The 27443-nt window shown below is 46.1% G+C and overlaps 1 long non-coding RNA gene across 2 annotated transcripts in view; it reads left to right on the forward strand.

The window, feature by feature from the left end:
* LOC140470153 (uncharacterized) overlaps window positions 1-27443 on the forward strand; it is a 102623-nt gene that overhangs the window by 30965 nt on the left and 44215 nt on the right. The window contains exons 2-4 of one of the 2 annotated variants that reach the window (XR_011956447.1): window positions 7537-7673; window positions 11668-11796; window positions 22887-23021. This is a non-coding gene — a long non-coding RNA (uncharacterized lncRNA). The remainder of the gene's footprint in view (window positions 1-7536; window positions 7674-11667; window positions 11797-22886; window positions 23022-27443) is intronic. The other variant, XR_011956448.1, reaches the window with a different exon arrangement.

Genomic DNA, 27443 nt, shown 5'->3' on the forward strand with positions numbered 1-27443 from the left:
CCTCCCTCGCTGTGTGTCTGCGTGTATCCCCTTACCTGTGTGTATATGTGCATGTCCCTCCTTCGCTTTGTGTGTGTGTCACTCCCTCGAAGTGTGTATGTGTATATGTCCCCCTCCCTTGTTCTTTGTGCATGTCCCTCCCTCACTGTTTCAGTGTGTGTCCCCTCTCACTGTGTGTGTGTGCCCCATCTCACTTTCCATGCATATTTCCTCCCCCTCGCTATGTGTGTGCTTGTCCCTCTTTCCCTGTGTGTTTTCGTGTGTGTTTGTGTGTGTGTGTGTATGTCCCTCCCTCACTGTGCGTGTTTGTGTATGACCCTCCATCACTTTGTGTGTGTGTGTGTCCCTCACTTGCTCTGTGTGTATGTGCATGTCCTTCCCTCACTCGCTGTGTGTGTGTGTGTGTGTGTCTGTGTCCCTCCCTCGCTGTGTGTTTGTGTGTGTGTGTGTGTCCCTCCCTTGCTGTGTGCGTGTGTCCCTCTCTCGCTGTGTGTACATGTCCATCCCTTGCTGTGTGTGTACATGTGTGTGTGTACGTTCCTCCCTCGCTCTGTGTGTGTGTGTGTGTGTCTGTGTGTGTCTGTGTGTGTTTCACTCCCTCGCTGTTTGTGTGTCCCTCGCTCGCTGTGTGCGTGTGTCCCACCCTTGCCGTGTCTGTGTGTGTCCCCTCTCGCTGTGTGTGTGCGTGCCCCCTCTCAATTTCAGTGCACATGCCCTCCCCCTCGACATGTGTGTGTGTGTCCCTCCCTTGCAGTGTATGTGCGTGTCCCTCCCTCACTGCGTGTCTCTTCCTCGTTGTGTGTGCGTATCCCTTTCTTGCTGTTTGTGTACGTGTCCCTCCCTCTGTGTATGTGTGTGTTTGTGTGTCTTTGCTGCGTGTCTGTGCGTGTCCCTCCCTCGCTGTGTGTGTGTGCGTGTCCTCCTCGCCATGTGTGTGTGTCCCTCCCTCACTGTGTGTGTGCATGTCCATCCCTCGCTATGCGTGTGTGTGTCCCTCCCTCGATTTGCGTATGTCTCTGCTGGTATCCCCCTCACTGTGTGTGTGCGTGCATGTCCTTCCCTCGCTGTGTGTCTGCGTGTATCCCCCTCAATGTGTATGTCCTTTCCTCGCTGTGTATCTGCGTGTATCCCCCTCACTGTGCGTGTGTGCATGTCCTTTCCTCGCTGTGTGTCTGCGTACATCCCCCTCACTGTGCGTGTGTGCATGTCATTCGCTCGCTGTGTGTCTGCGGGTATCTCCCTCACTGTGTGTGTTTGCGTGTCGCTCCCTTGGTGTGTGTGTGTGTGTGTGTGTGTGTGTGTGTGTGTGTGTCCTAAATTTGCACCATCAGTGGATTGGCCATCATAAATTGACTGTGGTATTCAGGACTGTGTGGTTTAAGTAAGTTCACCACGAGAAATGCAGGGTTTAATGTATAGGTAGAGGGCTTGGTCTGGGTAGGATGCTCTTCAGAGTTTTGGAATGGACTGGTTGGGCCGAATGGCCTGGTTGCACACGATGGCGATTCCATTGAGGTTATTGTCCAGCCCTATCAACCATCCCCGTCTCTTACACCTTGCCTTATCCCCAATATTCTCCTTAACACTGTAATCTCCTCCAGACTCTAAAACACTCCTTGGTGATGTAACCTTCTCCAGTCCTTTCAAAGATCGATATATCTGACACCTCTTCCTACTTTTAGAACCCTCCCTATAACTATTACCATTTGGTACAGCACTCCCAATCATTGTTCCCTCTTGAAACTCCCATAAACATTTGTATCTCTGAAAACTCATCTGGACTGTCTCAACTTCCCTTTGACAGTTACGTGCTGAGACCTCCTCTATTTCAGTGAAATAATTAAGTCTTGGCAACACTCACTGTTATAACCTCCCTCCAGCCTTACAGCACTGAGAATCTGTAGAAGGTCTTTTCAACCCGACAGCCATCTCTGTGTCTGTAATCTCCTCCACTCCCCATAATACATTCTCTCTGAGCTCCTCTGTAGTCCACTAAACACTCCCTAACACTGTCTGTATCAGTGTAACCTTCTCCAAAAACACAAACTTCCCTATCTGTGTAAATCCCTACACCAGTCCCGATCCCTCTAAGCTCCGTCTAACAATACAACCCTCCATGTCTGTGTATTCACCTTCAGTCCCTACTCACCTCCCGATCTGTGTAACCTTCTCCATGCATTTTTACTTCAGTCTCTTAAACTGTCCCTGTCAGTGTAACCTCTTCCAGATGCGAAAACTCTCCTCTTTTTGACTTACTCAGACCACACAACCCTCACAATCTATAACCTACTCCTGTCTGAGAAACCTACCTCTGCAAATTGCTCCAACTCTTCAACTCTCCATAAGCTCCTGCAGCTCTTACATCCCTCCCTATCTACCAAATCTCTTCCATTCCCTAAACACCAACAGTCTGTGGAGACCCGACCACCATCCCTATCAGTGTAATCCTCTCAGGTCTCTGCAGTAATCCTGATCTGTCGAACTCACTCCATGCCTGTTCCTCTCCCAATCCAGTCCCTACAAAACTCACTATCTATTTAACACCCTCCTGTCACTATCACCCCCATGTCAATGTAAGCTCCTCCTGTGCCTCCACCATCTACCTATCTCCATAACCTTGTCCAGCTCTTACACCACTATCTGGTTAAACAACACCTTTCTCTACAACTTCCTCCTGTTTGTGCGATTCTCCCTTATCTGTGAAACTGTCTCTGACCAAAATTGTTATCCCACTCTCTGAAAGAAATCCAGATTCCACAGCCTCCATAACCCCCATAACGTAAGCCTCCCTATGTCTATAACCATCTTCAGTCACGACTACCCTGCATATCTCAGTTTGTTCTTCCAGTCAATACAAATATCTTTATCTCTGTAATCTGCTCAGCTCCCTAAAACAGTCCCTGTCTGTGTAATCCAGCCCTGTCCTACAAACATCCTTATCCCTATAAACTTCTCTATCCCTCCCAACATTCCCATCTCCATGAACCCCTGTCAGCCCTACAGCTCTCCACATTTCTGTAACCTCCTGTGGGTCTATGGTCCTCCCTCCCTGTGAAACCACCTCCAGTCCCCACATCCCTCCCAATCTGGGTCCTCTGCTCCAGATCAGACCATTGCTGTCTCTGTAAACACCTCCCCTCCTGACAACTCTTCCCATTTGTGTAACTTCGTTCAGACCCCATACTCTCCAGCTTCCTGCATCCTCTTCATGCCATTGCAATCAAAACCACATGTTTCTGTAATATCCACCAGTGCTTACACCCTCCCCAACTCAGTAACCACTTACAGCCCTAACAAAACACCTAAACTGTGAAACCTCTCATTTCCCTACAATCTTCCCTCCCTCCCTCCCTCCTCAAAGGCTTCATCTCCATGAAACCTCACAATTACTGAAGCCTCCTTGTGGCACTGCAAACCTCCTAGTGTCTGCAAAATCCTCCTGTCCTGATATTCCTCTCTATCTCTGTAACCCCCACCACCCTCCAGTGCCCTTCTGGGGATCATGGCAGAGGAGGGAAGATTTGTAAAGTCCAAACCATCTTACGGTGGTAGAATCCTGGGAATTACAGATTTGGTCGAATGCCTGTGGTGTTGAGATTATGGGAGAGGGCTCTAAAGACAGGATTTATGACTACTTGGAAAATGAGAGTTAAATTAGCCACAGTCAGTATGGGTTTGTGAGGGGTCAGGTCATACCTCACAAACCTTATTGAATTCTTTGAGGATATGGCAGAATATGTTGATGGCTCATTCAGGAAAGAAGGAAAACTGGGATACAGGGAAATCTGTCTGACTGGATACAGGATTGGATGGCGTAGAGAAGACAGAGGGTGACAGCAGATGGACAGTATTGAGCCTGGAGCTCAGTAACCAGTGGGGTTCTGTAACAATCGACTCTGGGATCCTGCTCTCTGTGATTTTTTGTAAATGACTTGGATGTGGATGTTGGAGAGTGGGTTAGTACGTTTGCCAATAACATGAAGGTTGGTGGAGTGGTGGGGAATGTGGAGGGCTGTTGTAGGTTGCAATGGGACATTGACAGGACGCTGAGCTGGGCTGGAAGTGACAGATTGAGTTCAATCTGGAAAAGTGTGAAGTGATTCATTCTGGAAGGTCGAATTTGATTACAGAATACAAGGTGAAAGGCAGAATGCTTGGCAGTGTGGAGGAACAGAGAGATCATGGGGTCCGTGTCCATAGATCCCTCAAAATCACCACATACGTTGGTAGGGTTGTTAAAAAGGCATATGTTGTGTTGGCTCCCCTTAGAAGGGGATTGACTGTAAGAGCCGTGAGGTTTTACCACATCTTTATAGCGTCCTGGTGAGACCACACTTGCAATATTGTGTTCAGTTCTGGTCCCCTGTTTACAGGAAGGATGTGCACATTTTAGAGAGTGTACACAGGAGATTTACCAAGATGCTGCCTGTAATGGAGGGCAGTTCTTACGATGAAAGATTGAGGGAGCTAAGGCTTTTTTCATTGGAGAAGGGGGCAGGGCGGCTTTGTGGAGGTGAACAAGATGATGAGAGGCACAGAGTGAGTGAATAGTCAGAGACTTTTCCTCCTATCGCATAAATGGCTATTACAAGGTGGCATAAAGTTTCAGGTGAATGGATATGGATAAGACGATAGAGAATGGTAGGTGTTTGGAATGCACTGCCAATGGTGGTAGTACAATTAGACACATCTGGGACATTTAATAGACTCTTGGACAGACACATGGATAATAGTAAAATGAAGGGTATGTAGGTTAGTTTGATCTTCCAGTTGGATAAAAGTTTGTCGTGAAATCATGGCTGAAGGGTCTTGGGTTGAACTGTTCTGTGTTGTGTGTTCTGTCTGGTAAACGGGGTAATAAGCTCAGATCAATGTAAAAGGTTATGGCATTCAGGAGGAGCTAGTGAACTGGATACAAAATTTGCTTGATGGTTGTTGACAGAGGGTGGTGGGGGACATGTTGTTTTTTCTGACTGGAGGCATGTGACCAGCGGTGGAGTGGGTCCACTGTTGTTTGTCATTTGGATAAATGGTTTGGATGGGAATATTGGTTTCCTGGTAAGTAAGTTTTTTGGGTGACACTGAAATTGGTGGTAAAGTGGTCAGTGAAGAAAGTTATCTATGATACAACAGGATGAACAGTCCTGCTGGGATAGTGAGCTGAAGAATAGCAGATGGAGTTTAAGTAGATAAATTTGAGGTGCTCCATTTTGAAACAAACCAGGTTGGGGCCTGTACAGTTAATGTTCGGGCCCTGTGTAGGGTTTTCAGTCAGAGACCCAGGGATGCAGGTACACAGTTCTTTGTAAGTGGTTGTCACAGGTAGACAGGTTGGTGAAGCAGGCCTTTGGGATGGTTACCTTCATTCGGGAGAGCATTAAGAGTAAGAGTCGGGATGTCATGTTGTATCTGTAAAAGACATTGGTGGGGCCACCATTAAAACATTGTTGATCAGTGGGAAAAACTCATCTGGTTCACTCACCTCCTTTAGGGAAGGACATCAAATATTCTAACCTGGTCTGGCCGACATATGACTCCAGACCCACAACAATATGGCTGACTCTGAGCTACCCTCTCAGTAATTAGCAGAGGGGTCAAAGAATGTTGTTCCAGGCAGTGACACCCACATCCCATGAATGAATATATAAAAATACCGATGTCCCTCCCTACCTCTGCAAACACCTCCAGCTGCAGCAATCCGTCCTGGTTTGTAACACCCTGACCACTCTCTGTAACACTCTCACCACCTCCAGCACCTTCACCTCTCCCTGTTCTTATCGTGTCAATGAACCCTGACCGTGGCTCCCCTTCCCACAGCCCTCCTCCTGCCAGCAGACCCATTGCAATCCATTAACATTTACTCCTAAAACACTCTCTCACTTCAGGATTTTAAGTACTTTTTGATGATCTTCTCAGCCTCATAATCTAGTATGATTCTTTTTGTCCTGAGTGAGGGATCAGTGGGAATTTCTTGCTGAGGTTTTTACTATTTCAATCGAATGTCCTTTTGTTGTGTATTTTGCATTGTCCCTTCAAATGTTTTCCACTGTTCATTTACAGACACATATTTCAGTCTGTTTAGCCTGTTTACCTTGGTCAGTTCTCCTCTCAAACTCAAATTTCCTGAAGGATCTCTCCAGGTGACATTACTCATTCACTAAGTTTCTTTACACAGTCGCTCTGCGATAGTTATGTCCCTTAACAGTTGCACAATGTGTTTTTCAAAGAAACACTGAAAGAAAAATTAACCGAACTCCTCTTCCAATATCAATGTTGACCGTGTGATTGTCCCAGATTATACAAATATTGAGGTTTTCCAAAATTATCACAATGCCTTTGTTTAAAAATTCCAATGAGTTCCTGTTTAATGCAGTGGTGAGCAATGGAATGCTGTTCAGTGGCTAAAACTGTTCTGCTGTTTGTGTCCTTGGCAAGTAGTAGCCAGAATTTACATTCAGACTGACTCTACTTCATGATCTGCAGCCAAATGCTTTCTCTGTAATGCCTTTTTTTATCCATTATTGTTAGCGTTGCCCATTTTGCCTGAGTTTGCACAAGATTACGAACCACTGAATATTTTTGTTCTCCCTGGTGTCTAAATCTCTTTTATCTCTGTGTCACAAATCCATCGACCTTATTGCAGCAACGTTGTCCATTAAAAAAAAACATAATCTACTCTCTTCCACAATTTTCTGTCACAAATCTTTTTCCTGATGTACGATTTTAGTTAAACTCTGTCCCATCCTGTTCCTTTCTGCTTGTCTTCAGCCACATTCCCATTCTGTTCCATTGCTTCACCTTTTCCCTTTGGATTTGGAAAGCTCCTTTCACCTGCATCCTCTCTGTCAGTTTAATGCCCTGTCCATAAACCTACCGACATGATTGGCCAGGACACTGATCCCAGAACAATTCCAGGGGGACCATCCTCATAGATTTTTTAAAAAATCCGGTATGGGATGTGTGAGTCTCTGGATGACCAGCCTTTCTTGCCCAGTCCTAGAAGCCCTTGAACTGAGTAACTTGCTCGGCCATTTCAGAGGGTCATTGAGAGGCAAACCCTTTGCTGTGGGGATGTCGTGCAGACCACGTGAGGATGGGCAGATGTCCTTCTCTAAAGGACAAGTGTTTGGATTTGTTGTACATCAGTAATGGTCTCATACTTATTTGTGGATTGTTAATTATTATTTTTAAAATTATTGATTTCAAATGTCTCCTTTTCAGATGGTGGGATTCAATCCTGCCTCCCCTGAACATGAGCTGAGGTTTTGGATCCATTCTCTCGCAATAATACCACTAGGCCATCACTTCACCTGCTCACTGGGTGCTCATCCCTGAGCACTGATACCAGGGCATCATGAAGCTAAACCCATTCTTCCCACACAATTGTGTGATCCTGACCTCTTCCAGCAACCTGGAACTATTACTTAATATCACTCCATTTTCCAGATCTCTGTGGAACTCAGTGCCATTCTCCATGTGTAACCCTCACTGCATCTGTTTAATTTCCCATTCTGTCTATTTCTCTGTCTCCTGTAGGTATTCAGGAAAGTCCTGACTCAATAGCCTTCCCAGCTGCTGGGTGGATCGTCCATCACCTCATTGAACGCAGTTGGTCTGCCAGAGAGAGACAAAGGGAAAGGAGATCTGGAGCCTTCAATAAATCCTGTAGTGAGGTAAGGTCACCCACAGTGCACAGAGCAAAGAGCAATGAGAGGGCTCCAAACATCTGTTAACACAACATGACATAGATACAGTGCTGGAGGGGAGTACAGTACACACACACACCCCAGGCTCAATCACCATCCCAATGTAAGTTCTGTTATATTAAAACTCACTACTCTGCAACAGTGTACCTATGGCATGTCTTGTGGTCCAGTGTCTTTCATAATTTTTAATTCCTATAACAGATCCTATCGCTGTAACCTTCTCCCTTCCCGATAGTCCCTCCACATATGTGAAATGTACTGCATTCCAGACTACCATCCCTATCCCTGTCACTTGGTTCAGTGTCTACTACATGCCTTACTTTGGTAGTCTCTTCCTCCAATAAGGTAAAAACAAGGACTGCAGATGCAAGAAACCAGAGTCTAGATTAGAGTGGTGCTGGAAAAGCACGGCAGGTCAGGCAGCATCCGAGGAGCAGGAAAATCGGTGTTTCGGGCAAAAGCCCTTCATCAGGAACAGAGGCCGGGAGCCTGCAGAGTGGGGAGATAAATGAGAGGGGGGTGGGGATGGGGAGAATGTAGCATAGAGTACAATAGGTGAATGGGGTGGGGAAGAAGGTGATAGGTCAGAGTGGAGGATGGGGGAAGGTAGCAAAGCGTACATTGGGTGAATAGGGGAGGGGATGGGGGTGATAGGTCAGAGAGGAGGGTGGGGGCAGGTAGCAAAGAGTACAATGGGTGAACGGGGGTGGGGATGGGGGTGATAGGTCAGAGAGGAGGGTGGAGTGGATCGGTGGGAAGGGAGATAGGCCATTAGGACAGGTCATGGGGGCGGGGCTGAGCTGGAAGGCTGAAGGTGGGGTGAGATGGGGGAAGGGGAAATGAGGAAACTGGTGAAGTCCACATTGATGCCCTGGGGTTGAAGTGTTCCAAGGCAGAAGGTGAGGCGTTCTTCCTCCAGGCGTCGGGTGGTGAGGGACCGGTGGTGGAGGAAGCGCAGGACCTGCATGTCCTCGGCAGAGTGGAAGGGGGAGTTGAAATGTTGGGTCACAAGGCAGTGGGGTTGATTGGTGCGGGTGTACCAGAGATGTTCCCTAAAGTGCTCTGCTAGGAGGTGTCCAGTCTCCCCAATGTAGAGGAGACCACATCGGGAGCAATGGATACAATAAATGATATGAGTGGATGTGCGGGCAAAACCTTGATGGATGTGGAAGGCTCCTTTAGGGCCTTGGATAGAGGTGAGGGGAGAGGTGTGGGCGCAGGTTTTGCAATTCCTGCAGTGGCAGGAGAAGGTGGCAGGAAGGGAGGGTGTGTTTTTGGGGGGTGTGGAACTGACCAGGTAGTCATGGAGGGAATGGTCTTTGCGGAAAGTGGAGAGGGGTGGGGAGGGAAATATATCCCTGGTGGTGGGGTCTTTTTGGAGGTGGCAGAAATGGCGGCGAATAATTTGGTTTATGCGAAGGTTGGTAGGGTGGAAGGTGAGCACCAGGGGCGTTCTGTCCTTGTTACGGTTGGAGGGGTGGGGTTTGAAGGCGGAGGTGCGGGATGTGGACGAGATGCGTTGGAGGGCATCTTTTACCACGTGGGAAGGGAAATTCCGATCTCTAAAGAAGGAGGCTATCTGATGTGTTCTGTGGTGGAACTGGCCCTCCTGGGAGCAGGTACGGCAGAGGCGGAGGAATTGGGAATAGGGGTTGGGAATTTTGCAGGCGGTAGGGTGGGAAGATGTGTAAACTAGGTAGCTGTGGGAGTCGGTAGGTTTGTAAAAAATGTCGGTGTCAAGTCGGTTGTCATTAATGGGGATTGAGAGGTCCAGGAAGGGGAGGCAGGTATCAGAGATGGTCCAGATAAATTTAAGGTCAGGGTGGAATGTGTTGGTGAAGTTGATGAATTGCTCAAACTCCTCGAGGGAGCACAAGGTGGTGCCAATGCAGTCATCAATGTTGCGGAGGAAGACGTGGGGAGTGGTGCCATTGTAACTACGGAAGATGGACTGTTCTACATAGCCAACAAAGAGACAGGCATAGCTGGGACCCATACGGGAGCCCATGGCTACCCCTTTGGTCTGGAGGAAGTGGGAGGATTCGAAGGAAAAATTGTTAAGTGTAAGGACAAGTTCAGCCAAACAACTGACAGTGTCGGTGGAAGAGTACTGTTGTGGACGTCGGGAGGTGAAGAAACGGAGGGCCTGGAGGTCCTGGTCATGGTGGATGGAGGTGTCGAGGGATTGGATATCCATTGTGAAGATGAGGCGTTGGGGGCCGGGGAAATGGAAGTCTTGGATGAGTGGAGGGTGTGAGTGGTGTCTCAAACGAATGTGGGTAATTCCTGGACTGGGGAATAGGACAATGTCGAGGTAGGTAGACATGAGTTCGGTGGGGTAGGAGCATGCTGAGACAATGGGTCGGCCAGGGTGGTCAGGCTTGTGGATCTTGGGAAGGAGGTAGAACCGGGCGGTGGGGGATCCCGAACAATGAGGTTGGAAGCTGTGGGTGGGAGATCTCCTCCTGAGGTGATGAGGTTCTGTATGCTCTGGGAGATGACGGTTTGGTGATGGGAGGTGGGTCGTGGTAGAAGGGGGTGGTAGGAGGAGGTGTCTTTGAGTTGGCATCATGGCTTCAGCGGGGTAGAGGTCAGTGCACCAGACTCCCACTGCACCCCCTTTATCTGCTGGTTTGATGGTGAGGTCGGTATTGGAGCAGAGGAAGTGGAGGGCTGCACGTTGTGAGGGTGAGAGGTTGGAGTGGGGGAGGGGGGAGATAGGGTGAGGCGGTTAATGTCTCGGTGGAAGTTAGAAATGAAGAGATCGAAGGCAGGTAATAGGCCAGCGCGGGGTGTCCAGGTGGATGGAGTGTAATGGAGGGTGGCAAAGGGGTCCTCAGAAAATAGGCGGGAGTCTTCATTGTAAAAGTAAGCTCTGAGGTGGAGGTGGTGGAAGAAGTGTTCGATGTCACGGCGTGTATTAAATTCATTGATGTGTGGACGGAGGGGGATAAAGGTGAGGCCTTTGCTGAGGACTGATCATTCGTCCTCAGTGAGGGGGAGGTCCGGGGGAATGGTGAAAACTCGGCAGGACTGGTAGCTGGGACCAAGCGTAGGTGTGGAGCTGGGGGAGGCGACGGAGCCTGTAACTGGAGTGGGTGTGGTGTTCGGGGGGATGGGGATGGAGTCATGAGCAGGGGTGGGGTTCCCCTCAGGGTTCTGGGGGCAGGGATGATGACGGTGGGACCTGGGGGTGGTGTCAGCAGAATGCAGATAAGTGGCGTTGGTGGGGGTGGAAGTGGTGGCAAACATGGCAGTGGGGGGGCGAGGAAGTCACTGAGTGTGTGACATCAGCGATGATGTGATGGGCGGAAATGATGTCACTTGTGGTGTATAAGGAATTGTGAGGGGCGGAACTGGCATTTACTTTATTTTAACCAATAATTTCCTGTCACAAATCTGTTTGACAATGTCGTATTTTAAATAAACTCAGTCCCTTACTGTTTCTGTTGGTCTTCATCCACATCTCCATGGTGTTCCAATATTTCAACCTTTCTCTTTGGACTTGGGAATTTCCATTCACCTCAGACCTGTCCCCCTCCTCATCTGTGTCCGTTTATCGCACACTGCATAATCCTGGTACCAGAGGAACCTATCCCAATACAATAGCTCAGTCCTCCCTGAGTACTGGTAGCAGTGCTCACTGGTCAGAACCACTTCTGATGGTACCATTGTGTGATCCTGATACATTCCTGCAATCTGCTGATATCACTGTCTCTCTCCATGTGGTATCCCTCACTGTGTGGGTCTAATTGCTGCCTCTGTCAGTGTCTCTCGCTCGAACAGCTACTCCAGATCCTGAGCCAACAGCATTCTCCACTCAAGAGGGAAGCAACTGCACAGGCCATGGATGGAGACTGGGATTTTCCATATCTCTGTGGGACTCAGTGCCATTCTCCATGTGTAACCTTCGTTACAGCAGTGTAATTTACCATTATGTCTATTTCCCTGTCTCCTGTAGGTATTCTTGATGTCCCTGACTCAGCAGAATTCCCAATTCCTGAATCGTCCATCACCATATTGAAGACAGTTGGTCAGCCAGAGAGAGATGGAGAGGGAGATCTGGAGCCTTCAGTAAATCCTGCAGCCGGTAAGATCACTCACAGTAAACAGCACAGGGAGGAGGTAGTGGACTTTAATTCAGACCCTGAGGTGATGATGTTGGAACAATGCTGGGCAAGGAACATGAGAAAATTCTCAGGCTTCATTATCACCATCTTGTCTGTAAATTCATCTGTTCCACAGAACCCTCCCTACGTCTGTCAGTTTCTCCATTGTCTGTTTCATTGATACCACTTCCCCTATCTCTATCAGCCCCTACAATCCTACCTATCCCTGTAAACTCCTCATATCAGTAAAACTCTCCAAGTTTCTGCCTTTGCCTTTAATCCCGGGTTCTGTCACATCTCTCCTTAACTGAAGAAAAACAACTCTTCAGTTCCTTAAGCCATCCTGGTCAGTGTAGTCCTTTCCAGACCTGAAACACCTCCCTGCCTTTGTGACTTTTTTGAACTCCTACTATCTTCATGATCTCTGTGACCTTCCCCGTCACAACAACAAAAAAGCTCTGTACCTTAGTAACCTCCTCCAGCTGTGAGACTCCTCCTTGTCTCTGGGCACAGTGCAGAGTGACCCTGCTTCTCTCATAAATTAGTTTCTGCATTTCTTATGATGACTATGAACTCTTCCTGTCTCTAAAATGCACTCAGTCTCTGTAAACTCTGCTGGTCCCGATTGATGTAATTTCCTTCGGTAACTACAAACCTTTATAGCTTTAGTCTCCTCCAGACGTGACCACACAGTTTATTTTTATAACCTCTATGAGTGATAGAGTCATAGACGTGTACAGTATGGAAACAGACCCTTCAGTCCAACCCGTCCATGCCGACCAGATATCCCAACCCAATCTCGTCCCACCTGCCAGCACCCGGCCCATATCCCTCCAAACCCTTCCCATTCATATACCCATCCAAATGCCTCTTAAATGTTGCAATTGTACCATCCTCCACCACATCCTCTGGCAGCTCGTTCCATACACGTACCATCCTCTGCGTGAAAATGTTGCCCCTTAGGTCTCTTTTATATCTTTCCCCTCTCACCCTAAACCTGTGCCCTCTAGTTCTGGACTCCCTGACCCCAGGGAAAAGACTTTGTCTATTTATCCTATCCTATCCATGCCCCTCATAATTTTGTAAACCTTTGTAAGGTCACCCCTCAGCCTCCGACGCTCCAGGGAAAACCACCCCAGCCTGGTCAGCCTCTCCCTGTAGCTCAGATCCTCCAACCCTGGCAACATCCTTGTAAATCTTTTCTGAACCCTTTCAAGTTTCACAACATCTTTCCAATAGGAAGGAGACCAGAATTGCATACAATATTCCAACAGTGGCCAAACCAATGTGCTGTACAGCCACAACATGACCTCCCATCTCCTGTACTTAATACTCTGACCAATAAAGGAAAGCATACCAAATTCCGCCTTCACTATCCTATCTACCTGCGACTCTACTTTCAAGGAGCTATGCACTTGCACTCCAAGGTCTCTTTGGTCAGCAATACTCCCTAGGACTTTACCATTACGTGGTAAAGTCCTGCTAAGACTTGCATTCCCAAAATGCCGCACATCGCATTTATCTCAAATAAACTCCATCTGCCAGTTAGCACATTGGCCCATCTGGTCCAGATCCTGTTGTAACCCTCTTCACTGTCCACTACACCTCCAATTTTGGTGTCATCTGTAAACTTATTAACTGTACCTCTTATGCTCGCATCCAAGTCATTAATGTAAATAACAAACAGTAGAGGGCGCAGCACCGATCCTTGTGGCACTCCACTGGTCACAGGCCTCCAGTCTGAAAAACAACCCTCCACCACCACTCTCTGTCTTCTCCCTTTGAGCCAGTTCTGTATCCAAATGGCTACTTTTCCCTGTATTCCATGAGTTCTAATCTTGCTAATCAGCCTCCCATGGGGAACCTTGTCGAATGCCTCACTGAAGTCCATATAGATCACATCTATCATCTGCTCTCCTCAATATTCTTTGTTACTTCTTCAAAAAACTCAATCAAGTTTATGAGACATGATTTCCCACGCACAAAGCCATGTCGACTATTCCTAATCAGTCCTTGCCTTTCCAAATACATGTGCATTTTGTCCCTCAGGATTCCCTCCAACAACTTGCCCACCACTGAGTTCAGGCTCACCGGTCTATCATTCCCTAGCTTGACCTTATCACCCTTCTTAAACAGTGGCACCACGTTTGCCAACCTCCAGTCTTCTGGCACCTCACCTGTGATTATTGATGATACAAATTTCTCAGCAAGAGGCCCAGTAATCAGTTCTCTAGCTTCCTACAGAGTTCTCGGCTACACCTGATCAGTTCCTGGGGGTTTATTCACCTTTTACCATTTCAAGACATCCAGCACTTCCTTCTCTGTATATCTGGATGTTTTGCAAGATGTCACCATCGATTTCCCTACAGTCTATATCTTCCATATGCATTTCCACAGTAAATACTGATGCAAAATATTCATTTAGTATCTCCCCCATTTTCTGCGGCTCCACACAAAGGCCGCCTTACTGATCTTTGTGGGGCCCTATTCTCTCCCTAGTTACCCTTTTTTCCTTAATATATTTGTAAAATCCCTTTGCATTCTTCTTAATTCTATTTGTCAGACCTATCTCATGTCCACGTTTTGCCCTCCTGATTTCCCTCTTAAGTATATTCCTACTTCCTTTATGCTCTTCTAAGGATTCACTCGATCTATCCTGTCTATACCTGACATATGCTTCCTGCTTTTTCTGAACCAAACACTCAATTTCTTTAGTCATCCAGAATTCCCAATAATTACCAGCCTTCCCTTTCACCCTGACAGGAATATACTTTCTCTGGACTCTTGTTGTCTCATTTCTGAAGTCTTCTCATTTTCCAGCTGTCCCTTTCGCTGCAAACATCTGCCTCCAATCAGCTTTCAAAAGATCTTGTTTAATACCGTCAAAATTGGCCTTTCTCCAATTTAGAACATCAAATTTAGATCTTGTCTATCCTTTTCCATCATTATTTTAAAACAAATAGAATTATGGTCGCTGTCCCCAAAGTGCTCCCCCACTGACACCTCAGTCACCTGCCCTGCCTTATTTCTGAAGAGTAGGTCAAGTTTTGCACCTTCTCGAGTAGGTACATCCACATACTGAATCAGAAAATTGTCTTGTACACACTTAAGAAATTCCTCTTCATCTAAACCTTTAACACTATGGCAGTCCCAGTCGATGTTTGGAAAGTGAAAATCCCCTACCATACCTACCCTATTATTCTTACAGATAGCTGAGATCTCCTTACAAGTTTGTTTGACAATTTCCTTTTGACTATTGGGGGGTCTGTAATACAATCCTAATAAACTGATCATCCCTTTCTTATTTCTCAGTTCCACCCAAATAACTTCCCTGGTTGTATTTCTGGGAATATCCTCCCTCAGCACAGCTGTAATGCTATCCCTTATCAAAAATGCCACTCCCCTCCTCTCTTGCCTCCCTTTCTATCCTTCCTGTAGCATTTGTAACGTGGAACATTAAGCTGCCAGTCCTGCCCATCCCTGAGCCATGTTTTTGTAATTGCAATGAGATCCCAGACCCATGTTCCTAACCATGCCCTGAGTTCATCTGCCTTCCCTGTTAGGCCCCTTGCATTGAAATAAATGCAGCTTAATTTATTAGTCCTACCTTGTCCCTACCTGTCCTGAATGTTTGACTCACTTCTGTTTTCAGCTGTACCCGTCTCAGATCAAACTCCCAAATCCTCCCTGTGATTGTTATCACGTCCCATCCCTGCATTCCTCCGAATCCCTGTAAAGTCCTCCCATTCCTAAAACCCGCCCTGTATCTGTCACCTGTCCTAGCTTCCACAACCCTCCCTATCTCTGCAAGACACCCCCGACACCCCTGTCCAGGTTCCTACAGCCCCCTGTATCACTAAATGCCAGTAGTCACTATAATATCAGAGTAAGGTGTGAAAGCAGGAATATTGTCCTGGGTTAAATGATCAGTCGTGATCATATTGAATGGTGGGACCGACTCTGGTCAAATGGCCGATACCTGGTCTTCTTTCCTGTGCTTCTCTATAAACTTACTATCTATATAACCTCCTTCAGTACCCACAGCCCTCCCTATCTCGATAAACTCCTTCAGTCCCCACGACTCTTCCTATCCATATCACCGAATCATTCCCCACAAACCTGCCTAACTCCATAATCTCCAAAAGGTCCCACGACCCTCCCTATCTCCATAATCTCATCCTGACCCAACGACCCTCCCATTCAGAGTACCCTCCTTCAATCCCCATGAACCTCCTTCAGACCCAACAGCCCTGCAGATCTCTTTGGCCCCTTTCAGGCCCGACATCACTCCCTATCTCCATAATGTCCTTCAGTCCCCACGACCCTCCTTATTTCCAAAACATCTATTACCTGTTGAACCTGTAAGCTACCTTTGTCAGATTGATAAACATGAACTCCCATAACCCTTTCTGCTGCCAGTCTGAAACCAAATCGTGTTAACCTGATAGTAGGTCGGGAGCTGAAATATGTTTGAAAGTATGTCTCAGTGAACAATAACTGGACCCTTCGAAACACTTTTAATAAAAAGAGAATGTGTTTTAACCTGTTGGATTTCATTTTTATTGGTGTGAATATCAATGGCAGAATAGATACAGTGTAGGAGCGGCTGTACCGAGGATATGGTTTATTTGAATTTTCAGAAACCTTCACACAAGTTTCACTAAAGGCTAAAGTGCAACTTGGTAGAGAATAGGGCACCTTAACTGTCAGGAGGTGGGTGAGATATTAGACAAAATAGTGTTGTTAGCATTTACTGTGGAGAAAGACAGGGAAGCTCGGGAACTTGGGGAAATAAATAGTGATGTCTTGGAAAGAATCCTCACCAGAGAAGAGAAAGTGCTGGAATCTTAAAACAAATAAAGGTAGATCAATCCTCAGTAGTTCATTGGGTCAATCCTAGAATATTAATGGAAGCTAGAGAAGAGATTTCAGTGTCTCTAACAGAGATACTTATACTATCAACAGACACAGTGAGGCACTGGAAGACTGGAGGTTGGCTAACGCTGTTCCATCACTGAAGGACTGCAGGGAAAAGCCAGGAAATGACAGCCCAGTGATGGGGAAGTTGTTGGATGAGATTCTGAGAGAAAGGAGCTCCTTACATTTACAAAGGCAATAGCTGATTCGAGATGGTCAGCATGGCTTTGTGAGTGGAAAACCATGTTTCACAAACCGGATTGACTCTTCAAGGAGGTGGCCAAAGATAGATGAAGGCAGAGCAGTCAAAGTTGTCCACATGGACTTTAGCATCTCGTCAAGAGGAAGGAGGAAGTTTACTTAAGGTTGAGGAAGCAAGGATCAGACAGGGCTCCAGAGAGTTGCATTGAGTGGCACGATGTCTCTGTGGTTAGCACTGCAACCTCATCGCGCCACGGACTCCATTTCGATTCCAGCCTCAGGCGACAGTCTGTGGGGAGTTTGCACATTCTTCCCATGTCTGCGTGGTTTTTCCTCCAGGTGCTCTGGTTTCCCACCACAGTCCAAAGATGTGCAGATTATGTGACTCAGCCATGCTAAATTACCCATAGTGTTCACGGATATGTAGGTGTGGTGCATAGGTCAAGGCAAATGGAGAGTAATAGGGTGGGGAATGGGGCTGGGTTGTTTACTGTTTGGAGGGTTGGTATGGAGGTGTTGGGCCAAATGGCCCATTTCCACACAGTAGGGATTCTCTGAAGGTACCAGGAAGGAACCATGGAATGGACTTAGGGCAATGAGAAGAGGACGTGAAAAAGCATTGTTGGGAAGGATGAAGGAAAACCGTAATGTATTCTCCACTTAATGGGAGCAACAAGAGCAAGGCCAGAGTGAGGATAGGGCCGGTCAGGGATAGTGGAAGGAACTTGTACCTGGAGTCACAGGAGGTAGGCAAGGTCCTTAATGAATACTATGCCTCAGTATTCACTGCTGAGAGGGACCTTGTCATTTGTGAGGACAGCCTGAAACAGGCTGATGTACGTGAACAGGTGGATGTTAAGAAGGAGGATGTGCTGAGAATTTTGTAATGGATGGATGCGTCCAAAGTTACCATACAAAGTGAGGGAATGGATTGCTGCGCACCTGGGTGATGACCTTTGCACCCTCACTGTCCACTGGAGTCGGACCAGATGATTGGAGGCAGGAAAATATTATTCCCTTGTTCAGAAAAGGGAATAGGGATGATCCTGGGATTTGCACACCTGTCAGTCTTATGTCTGTGGTGTGCAATTATTGGAGAGGACTCTGGGAGACAGGATTTATTATTCCTTGGGAAACCATAGTTTGATCAGAGACAGTCAGCATGGTTTTGTAAGGGGTAGGCCATGCCTTACAAGTCTTATTGAATCTTTTGAGAATGTGACGAAACACCTTTATGGCTCATTCAGAAAATACAGAGGCATGGGGTACAGGGAAACCTGTCTTTCTGGATACAGAATTACTGGCCCACAGAAGACAGAGGGCGATGATAGAAACCATTCATCCTGGAGCTCAGTGCCCAGTGGTTTTCTGCAGGGAGTGGTTACAGGACCTCTGCTCTTTGTGATTTTATGAATAAGTTGGATGTGTGAGTGGAAGAGTTGGTTAGTAAGTTTCCCAATGACACAAAGGTAGGTGGAGTGGTTGATAGTGTGGGGGGCTGTTGTAGGTTGCAAAGGGACATTCACAAGATGCTGAGAAGTAGCAGATGGAGTTCAATCTGGAAAAGTGTGAAGTCATTCATTTTAAAAGCTTGAAGTTGAATGCAGAATTCCTGGTTAATGGTAGGATCCTTGGCAGTGTGAACGAACAGATTCATAGATCCCTCAAAGTTGCCAATCAGTGTTGCAGCTCGATAGAGCCCTGGTTAGACCCCATTTGGAATATTGTGTTCAGTTCTGGTCCCCTCATTACAGGAAGGATGTGGAAGCTTTAGAGAAGGTAAAGAGGAGATTTACCAGGATGCTGCCTGTACTGGAGAGCATGTCTTATGAAGAAAGGTTGAGGGAGCTAAGGCTTTTCTCATTGGAGTGAAGAAGGGTGAGGGGTGACATGGCAGAGGTGAACAAGGTGATGAGAGTCATAGATAGGGTCAATAGAGAGAGATTTTTTACCCTGACATAAATAGCTATTACAAGGGGGTATAATTTTCTGGTGATTAGCAGATGGTTAAGGGGAGATCTCTGAGGTAGGTTTGTTACATGTAGAGTGGTGTATGTGGAATGCACTGCCAGCGTTGGCAGTAAAATTAGATGCATGAGGGACATTTAATATACTTCTGGATAGGCACATGGATGATAATAAAATGAAGGGAATGGAAGTTAGAGTCATAGAGATGTACAACATGGGAACAGACACTTCAGTCCAACCCGTCCATGCCGACCACATATCCCAACCCAATCTAGTCCCACCTGCCAGCACCTCGTCCTAATCTCTCCAAAACCTTCATATTCATATACCCATCCAAATACCTCTTAAATGTTGCAATTGTACCAGCCTCCACCACTTCTTCTGGCAGCTCATTCCATACACGTACCACCTTCTGTGTGAAAAAGTTGCCCCTTAGGTCTCTTTTATATCTTTCACCTCTTATCCTAAACCTATGGACTTCCCAACCCCAGGGAAAATACTTTGTCTATTTACCCTATCCATGCCCTTCATAATTTTGTAAACCTCTATAAGGTCACCCCTCAGCCTCCGACACTCCAATGAAAAAAGCCCCAGCCAGTTCAGCCTCTCCCTATAGCTCAAATCCTCCAACCCTGGCAACATACTTGGAAATCTTTTCTGAACACTTTCATGTTTCCCAACATCTTTCCAATAGTAAGGAGACCAAAATTGCACGCAATATTACAACAGTGGCCTAACCAATGTGCTGTACAGTCTCAACATGACCTCCCAACTCCTGTATTCAACACTCAGACCAATAAACGAAAGCATACCAAACACCTTCTTCATTATCCTATCTACCTGCGACTCCACTTTCAAGGTGCTATGAACCTGAACCTCAAGGTCTCTTGGTTCAGCAACACTCCCTAGGACCTTACCATTAAATGTGTAAGTCCTGCTAAGAGGTGCTTTCCCAAAATGCGGCACCTCGCATTTATCTGAATTAAACTCTATCTGCCACTTTTTTTTAAACTTACTGTCGGATAAAAGATTGGCATATCATCATAGCCGAAGGGTATGGTAAACTGGGTAATAAGCTCAGATCAGTGTAAAAGGTTATGGCATTCAGGAGGAGCTAGTCAACCGGACAGAAAATTGGGCTTGATGGTAGGAGACTGAGGGTGGTGGGAGACATGTTGTTTTTCTGACTAGAGGCATGTGACCAGCGGTGGAGTGGGTCCCCTGTTGTTTGTCATTTGGATAGATGGTTTGGATGGGAATATTGTTAAGTAAGTTAAATAAGTTTTTTGGGTGACACTGGAATTGGTGGTAAACTGGACAGTGATGAAGGTTATCTGTGATACAACAGGATGAACAGTCCTGCTGAGATAGTGGGCTGAAGAATAGCAGATGGAGTTTAATTAGATAAATGTGAAGTGTGCCATTTTGGTGAAACAAACCAGGGTGGGACTTGTCCAGTTAATGTTAGAGCCCTGGGTCGTGTTGTCGATCAGTGACCCAGTGACCCAGGTACACAGTTCTTTAAAAGTGGTGTCACAGATAGACAGGCTGGTGAAGAAGGCGTTTGGGATGGTTTCCTTCACTGGGCAGAGCATTGAGAGTAGGAGTTGGCACGTCATGTTGTATCTGTACAAGACATTGGTCAGCTCACCATAAAAGCATTGTTGATCAGTGGGAAGAACTCATCTGGTTCACTCACCTCCTTTTGTGTAGAACATCTGACATTCTAACTTGGCCTGGCTAACATGTGACTCCTGACCCACTACAACATGGCTGACTCTGAGCTGTCCTCTGTGTAATTAGCAGTGAGACCCACATCCCATGAATGAATAAATAAAAATACATATGTCCCTCACTATCTCTGCGAACACCTCCAGCTGCAGCAATTCAGACTGGCTTTGTAACACCGTTCAGCCCTTACCACTCTCTGTAACACTCTCACCACCTCCAGCACCTTCACCCCTCCCTGTTCCTTTTGTGACATTAAACCCTTACACTGATTCCTCTTCCCACAGCCCTCCTCCTGCGAGCAGACCCATTGCAATCCATTAACATTTACTCCTAAAACACTCTCTCACTTCAGGATTTTCAGTACTTTTTGGTGATCTTCTCAGCCTCATAATCTAATATGATCCATCTTGTCCTGAGTGAGGGTCTGGTGGGAATTTCTTGCTGAGATTTTGTCTGTTTCAATGGAATGTTCTTTTGTTGAGTGATTTACACTGTTCCTTCAAACTGTTCATTTACAGGCACATATTTCAGTCTGTTTCGCCTCTTTGCCATGGTCAGTTCTCATCTCAAACACATGTAATTGGCTGTTTTTATTTTGAGTTGTAGCTTATACTTTCTGTGGTTCACTTTAAAACTTTATATTTCTTTAAACTGCACTTTATCACAATTTCCCCGAGGATCTCTCCAGGTGACATTACTCATTCACTAAGTTTCATCACACAACGGTCGCTCTGAGATTGTTATGTCCCAAGCCAGTTGCACAATTTGTTATTCAAAAAAAAACACCGAAAAAAAAATTTTCTGAACTCCTCTTCCAACATCACTGTTGTCAGTATGACTGTGCCAGATTATGTGAAAATTGAAGTTCCCCAAAATTATCACAATGCCTTTGTTAAAAAAAATTCCAATGAGTTCCTGTTTAATGCAGTGATGAGCAATGGAATGCTGTTCGGTGGCCTAAAACTGTTCTGCTGCTTGTGTCCTTGGCATGTAGTAGCCAGAATTTACATTCAGACTGACTCTACTTCATGATCTGAGACCAAATGCTTTCTCTGTAAGGCCTTTCTTATCCATTATTGTTAGTGTTACCCATTTTGCCTGAGTTTGCACAAGGTGGTGAACCATTGAATATTTATGCCCACCTTTTGTTCGCCCTGTAACCACGTCTCTCTGGTGTCTAAACCTCTTTTATCTCTTTGTCACAAATCAATCTACCTTATTGAAGAGACATTATCCATTCCAAAAAAACATAATTTATTCTTTCCTACAATTTCCTGTCACAGACCTATTCCCTGATGTAGTTACACTCTGTCCCATCCTGTTCCTTCCTGCTTGCCTTCAGTCACATTCCCATGCTGATCCCATACTTCACCTTTTCTCTTTGCATTTGGAAAGCTCGTTTCTCCTGAACCCTGTGCCAGCATCCTCTTTGTCAGTTTAAAACCCTGTCCCACAAACCTATCGACATGATTGGCCAGGACACTGGTTCCGGTACAGTTCCAGTGGGACCATCCTCATGGATTATTTATTAAATCAGGTATGGGATGTGGGTGTCTCTGGCTGACTAGCCTTTCTTGCCCAGCCCTAGCTGCCTTCGAGCTAAGTAACTTGCTCGGCCATTTCAGAGGGTAATTGAGAGTCAAACACTTTGCTGTGGGGATGTCGTGTCGACCTAGTGAGGATGAGCAGATGTCCTTATCTAAAGGACAAGTATTTGTTTTTTATTTGTACATCAGCAACGGTTTCATATTTATTTATGGATTGTCAATTCCTATTTTTAAAATTATTAATTTCAAACTCCTCCATTTCTGATGGTGGGATTCAAACCTTCTTCCCCTGAACATTAGCTGAGGTTTTGGATACATACTCTAGCAATAATAACACTCAGCCATCACTTCACCTGCTCACTGGTTGCTCATCCCTGAGCACTGATACATGAAGCTAAACCCATTCTTCCAACATGATTGTGTGATCCTGTAGTCTTGCAGCACTCTGGTGATATCACTCAGTCTCTCTCCATGTGGTATCCCTCACTGTGTGGGTCTAATTGCTGCCTCTGTCAGCTCCTCCCGCTCTTCCAATTACTCCAGATCCTGAGCCAACAGAATACTCCACTCCAGAGAAGTGCAACAGCACAACCCAGGGATGGAGTGGGATTTTCCAGATATCTGTGGGGCTCATTTCCATTCTCCATGTGTAACCCTCACTGCATCAGTCCAATTTTCTATTCTGTCTATTTCTCTGTATCCTGTAGGTATTTAGGAAGTTCCTGACTCAGTAGACCTCCCAATTGCTGGGGGTCTCGTCCATCACCTCATTGAAGATGGTTGGTCAGCCAGAGAGACAAAGGGCAGGGAGATGTGGAGTCTTCAATAAATCCTGCAGTGAGGTAAGATCAATCAGAGTGCACAGAGCAGGGAGCAATGAGATGGCTCCATATATCGGCTAACAGGACATGATATAGATACAGTGCTGAATGGGGAGCACAGTACAGTACAGACACACCCCAGACTCAATCACCACCTCTACTTTAATTTACGTTGCACTGAGACAGCATGGCGAGTTCATAGTTATCAATCCAGGCCTGCGCTGTCTTAGTGAGCATCAGGACAACAGAGGGGAGAGTAGGCCTCCGACGAGAGGTTGGGAATGCTGCCTGGGATCTTTCTGTTCTGTGTTCTCCCTCCATCACTGTGCAAAGACTCACGACTCTGCAACTTTGTGCCTATGGCATGGTTTGTGCACCAGTGTCTTCAGTAAGTTTTAACTCCTATAATAGTTCCTGTCCCTGTAACTCCCTCCCTTCCCGATCGTCCTCCACATATTTGAAATGTACTGCATTCCAGACTACCATCCTTATTGCTGGAAATTGCTTCAGTGTCTACAACATACTTTATTTCAGTACTGTAATCTTCTTTAACTGGATCCAGAGTGATACAGCACGGAAACAGAACCTGTGGTACAACTCATCAATGCTCTCCATGTTTCCTATAATGAATGAGTCTCATTTGCCTGCGTTTGGCCCTTATCTCTTCAAACCTTCTCCCCTCCATGTACCTGCCCAAATGTCTTTTCCATGTTGTCATTTTTCTTGTTTCTCCCCTGTTCCCCTGGCAGTCCGTCCTGTCTGTGCACCATCCTCTGTGGATAATGTTGCCCCTCAGCTCCCTCTTTAAATCTTTGCTCTCTCATGTCCCGTTTGTACTCTCGAGTTTTGGACTCCCTTACCCTTGGCTATTCACCATTCTTAGGTCCAATCCTTGTGGCACTCCACTGGTCACAGACCCCCAGTCTGATAAGCAAACCTCCATCACCACCCTCTGCCTTCTACCTTTGAGCCAGTTCTGTATCCAAATACCAATCCTCCCTGTATTCTGTGAGATCGAATCTTGCTAATCAGTCTCCCATGGGGAACCTTGTCGAATGCCTTACTGAAGTCCATATAGATCACATCTACCGCTCAGCCCTCTTCAATCCTCTTTGATACTTCTTCAAAAAACTCAATCAAGTTTGTGAGACATGATCGCCCACGCATAAATCTCTATCTCTAATCAGTCTTTGCCTTTCCAAATACATGTACATCCTGTCGCTCAGGATTCCCTCCAACAACTTGCCCACAACCGACGTCAGGCTCACTGCTCTATAATTCTCTGGCTTGACCTTACCACCCTTCTTAAACAGTGGCACCACGTTAGCCGACCTCCAGTTTTCCGGCATCTCACCTGTGACTATCGATGATAAAAATATCTCAACAAAAGGCCCAGTAATCACTTCTCTAGCCTCCCACAGGGTTTGAGGGTACACATGATGAGGTCCTGGGAATTTATCCACCTTTATGCATTTCAAGACATCCAGCACTTGCTCCTTTGTAATATGGACATTTTGCAAGGTGTCACCATCTATTTCCCTACATTCTTTATCTTCCATATCCTTTTCCACAGTAAAAACTGATGCAAAATATTTGTTTAGTATCTCTGTCTTTTAAACGTTGTAATTGTAACCACGTCCACCCTTCCTCAGGAAGTTCATTCCACAATCAAAACACCCTCTGTGTAACAATTTGCCCCCATGTCTTTTTTTTTGAACATCTCTCTATTCTGACCTGTAAAATGTGGTCCCTCCTGTTGAGACTCCCCCATCCTACGGAAAAGACAACTCGATCTATACCTCATTTTTAAAAAATAAACTTTTACAACATCACATCTCAAACTCCAGGCTTCAGTGAAAAAAGACTCAGCCTATCCAGCCATTTTTCAGAAATCAAGCCTTCCATATCCAACAATGTCCTGGTAAATCTCTGCTGAACCCCCTGCAGCTTAATAATATCCTCCCTATAACTGGGCGACCAGAACTCGACAGAGGAGTGCAGAAGATGCCTCATAAATGTCTGCACAATCTCAACATGACATCCCAAATCCTCCACTCAATGGACTGAGCAATAGTCAGGCATGCCATATCCTGCGGTTCCACACACCAATGGTCTCATTGATTTATAATGGACACTATTTTGTCTAGAGTTACTCTTTTATTCTTAATCTATTTATACAATCACTTTTGGATTCTCCTTCTCATTCTCTGCTGAGGCTATTTCATGTACCATTTCTGCATTCCTGATTTCTATCCAAAGTGTATTCCTAAAGTCCCTGTGATCCTCAGGGATTCCCTTGATCCATCTGGCTGTACCTGACATGTTGCCCCCTTTTCCTTGACCAGACCCTCAATAGACAGCCAGTGTTTCCGAATGCTGTCAGCATTGACCTGCACACAAACAGGAACATGCTGGCGCTGATCGCTCAGCTTATCTCACTTTTAAAATATTCTCACTTGCCCGACTTCCCTTTCCCTGCAAATAGACTCCCTCGTCACCCTTTGAGAGTTCCTGGCTAATATTATCAAGATTAGTCTGGCCCCATTTTATAACTTGAACCTGTGGACCAGCCCTGTCCTTTTCCATCGCTATTTTCAAACTAATAGACTTGAGTCACTTTGGCAAAATGCTTTCCTACTCACACCTCAGTCCCTTTCCCTAACTTGTTTCCCAAGGGGAGGTCAGATTTTGCCCCATTCTCTTTTCAGGCCATTTACATATTGATTGGGAGTTTTCTGGAAGACAATTACCAAATTCCTCCCTTGCAAACACTGAACACTGGCAGTCTCAGTCTAGGATTGGAAAGTTTAAAAACCCCAAAGATAACAGCCCTATTATTATGATTGATATTTGAGATCTCCTGATATGTTTGTTCCTCAGTCTGCCACAGATTATTCGGGGTCAGTAAGACAATCGTGTCAGAGTGATGACCCATTCTTATTTCTCAGTTCCACTAACATAGTGTCACTGCGTGATCCCACAGGAATATCCTCTCTAGGTACTGATGTAATGATTCATGCAATGAAAACCCACCACCACGCGTCCTCTCCTGCCTCCCCTTCGATGCTTCCTGTTGCATCTCCACCTTGAAACAATGAACTGTCAGTCCTGTCCCTCCCTCAGCTGTGTTTCTGTACTAACTATAATATCCCAGTCCCATGTTCCAATCCATGCCCTGAGTTCATCTTCCTTAGCTGTCAGGCCCCTTGCATTGAAATAAATGCAGTTTAATCATCAGTTCCCCCTCCCCCATTTCCTGCTATGGTCTTGCCTGCCTTGTCTGCTGAAATTGCTGTCTTTAACTTGTGCACCAACCTCAATCTTCTTTCTGGCCTTATCACTGTTTAAGGTGCAACACCCTGCCAGATTAGATTATATCCTCTCAAGCAGCTCTAACAATTTGCCCCATCAGGATGTGGGTCCCCCTCCTCCCAGTTCAGGTGCCTTCCCCACCCTGTCAACCTGTGCTGACACCTTCAGACATCCAGGGACTTGCCCACCAAGGTCCTGGTGTTACTCAGTTCTCCAGGAGGTCCTACCCTTCATGATGTATATCCTTCGGTTATGAGACTTCCCACAGTGCATTACCTCACAGTGATCAGAAGTAAACTCCATCTGCCATTACTCAGTGTGTACAACTCTGAGTATGACTAACTTCATCCAGTCTCCCCAACCGTCCCTACCTCTAATTGTCGAGAGAATGCACAACCCTCCCTATTGCGTTAACCTCCTCCAGTCCCTCTCATGGACACCATCTATGTAAGCTTCTAATGTTCCTTTATATATTTTCCTCCTGTTCTAATAAACCCTTGTGAACTTTGTGAAATTGTCCAATCTCTGGAGTGCTCTGTATAATCAGCCTCACTGTGACTGGAATCTGGCTTCAATACCAGCCTTGGCCGACTGTCTGTGTGGACTTTGCATGTTCTCCCCCAGACTGTGTGGGTTGCTTCCAGGTGCTCTGGTTTCCTGCCACAGTCCAACATTTGCACGATACGTGGATGGGCCGTCATAAATTGACTGTAGTATTCAGGCAAGTGTGGTTTAGGTGAGTTCACCATGAGGAATGCAGGGTTTATTGGACAGGGAGAGGGATGGGTCTGGTTAGGATGCTCTTTAGAGAGGTTGTTTTGGACTTGTTGGGCCGAATGGCCTGTTTCCACACTGTGTGAAGATTCTATTCAGGTTATTGTCCAGTCCTGTAAACCATCCCTGTCTCTTGAACCTTGCCTCATCCCCAATACTCTCCTTATATGTGTAATCTCCAACAGTTTCTAAAACACTCCTTGGCGATGTCAGCTTCTCCAGTCCTTACCACGATCGATATGACTGTCACCTCCTCCTGCTTTTAGAACCTTCTCTATAAATATTGCCATTTGTTACATCACTCCCAATCACTGTCCCATCCTGAAAGCCCCAAAAACATTTATATCTCTGTCAACT

The sequence above is a fragment of the Chiloscyllium punctatum genome, chromosome 50 (genome assembly GCF_047496795.1).
Source record: "Chiloscyllium punctatum isolate Juve2018m chromosome 50, sChiPun1.3, whole genome shotgun sequence".
Classification (NCBI taxonomy): Eukaryota; Metazoa; Chordata; class Chondrichthyes; order Orectolobiformes; family Hemiscylliidae; genus Chiloscyllium; species Chiloscyllium punctatum.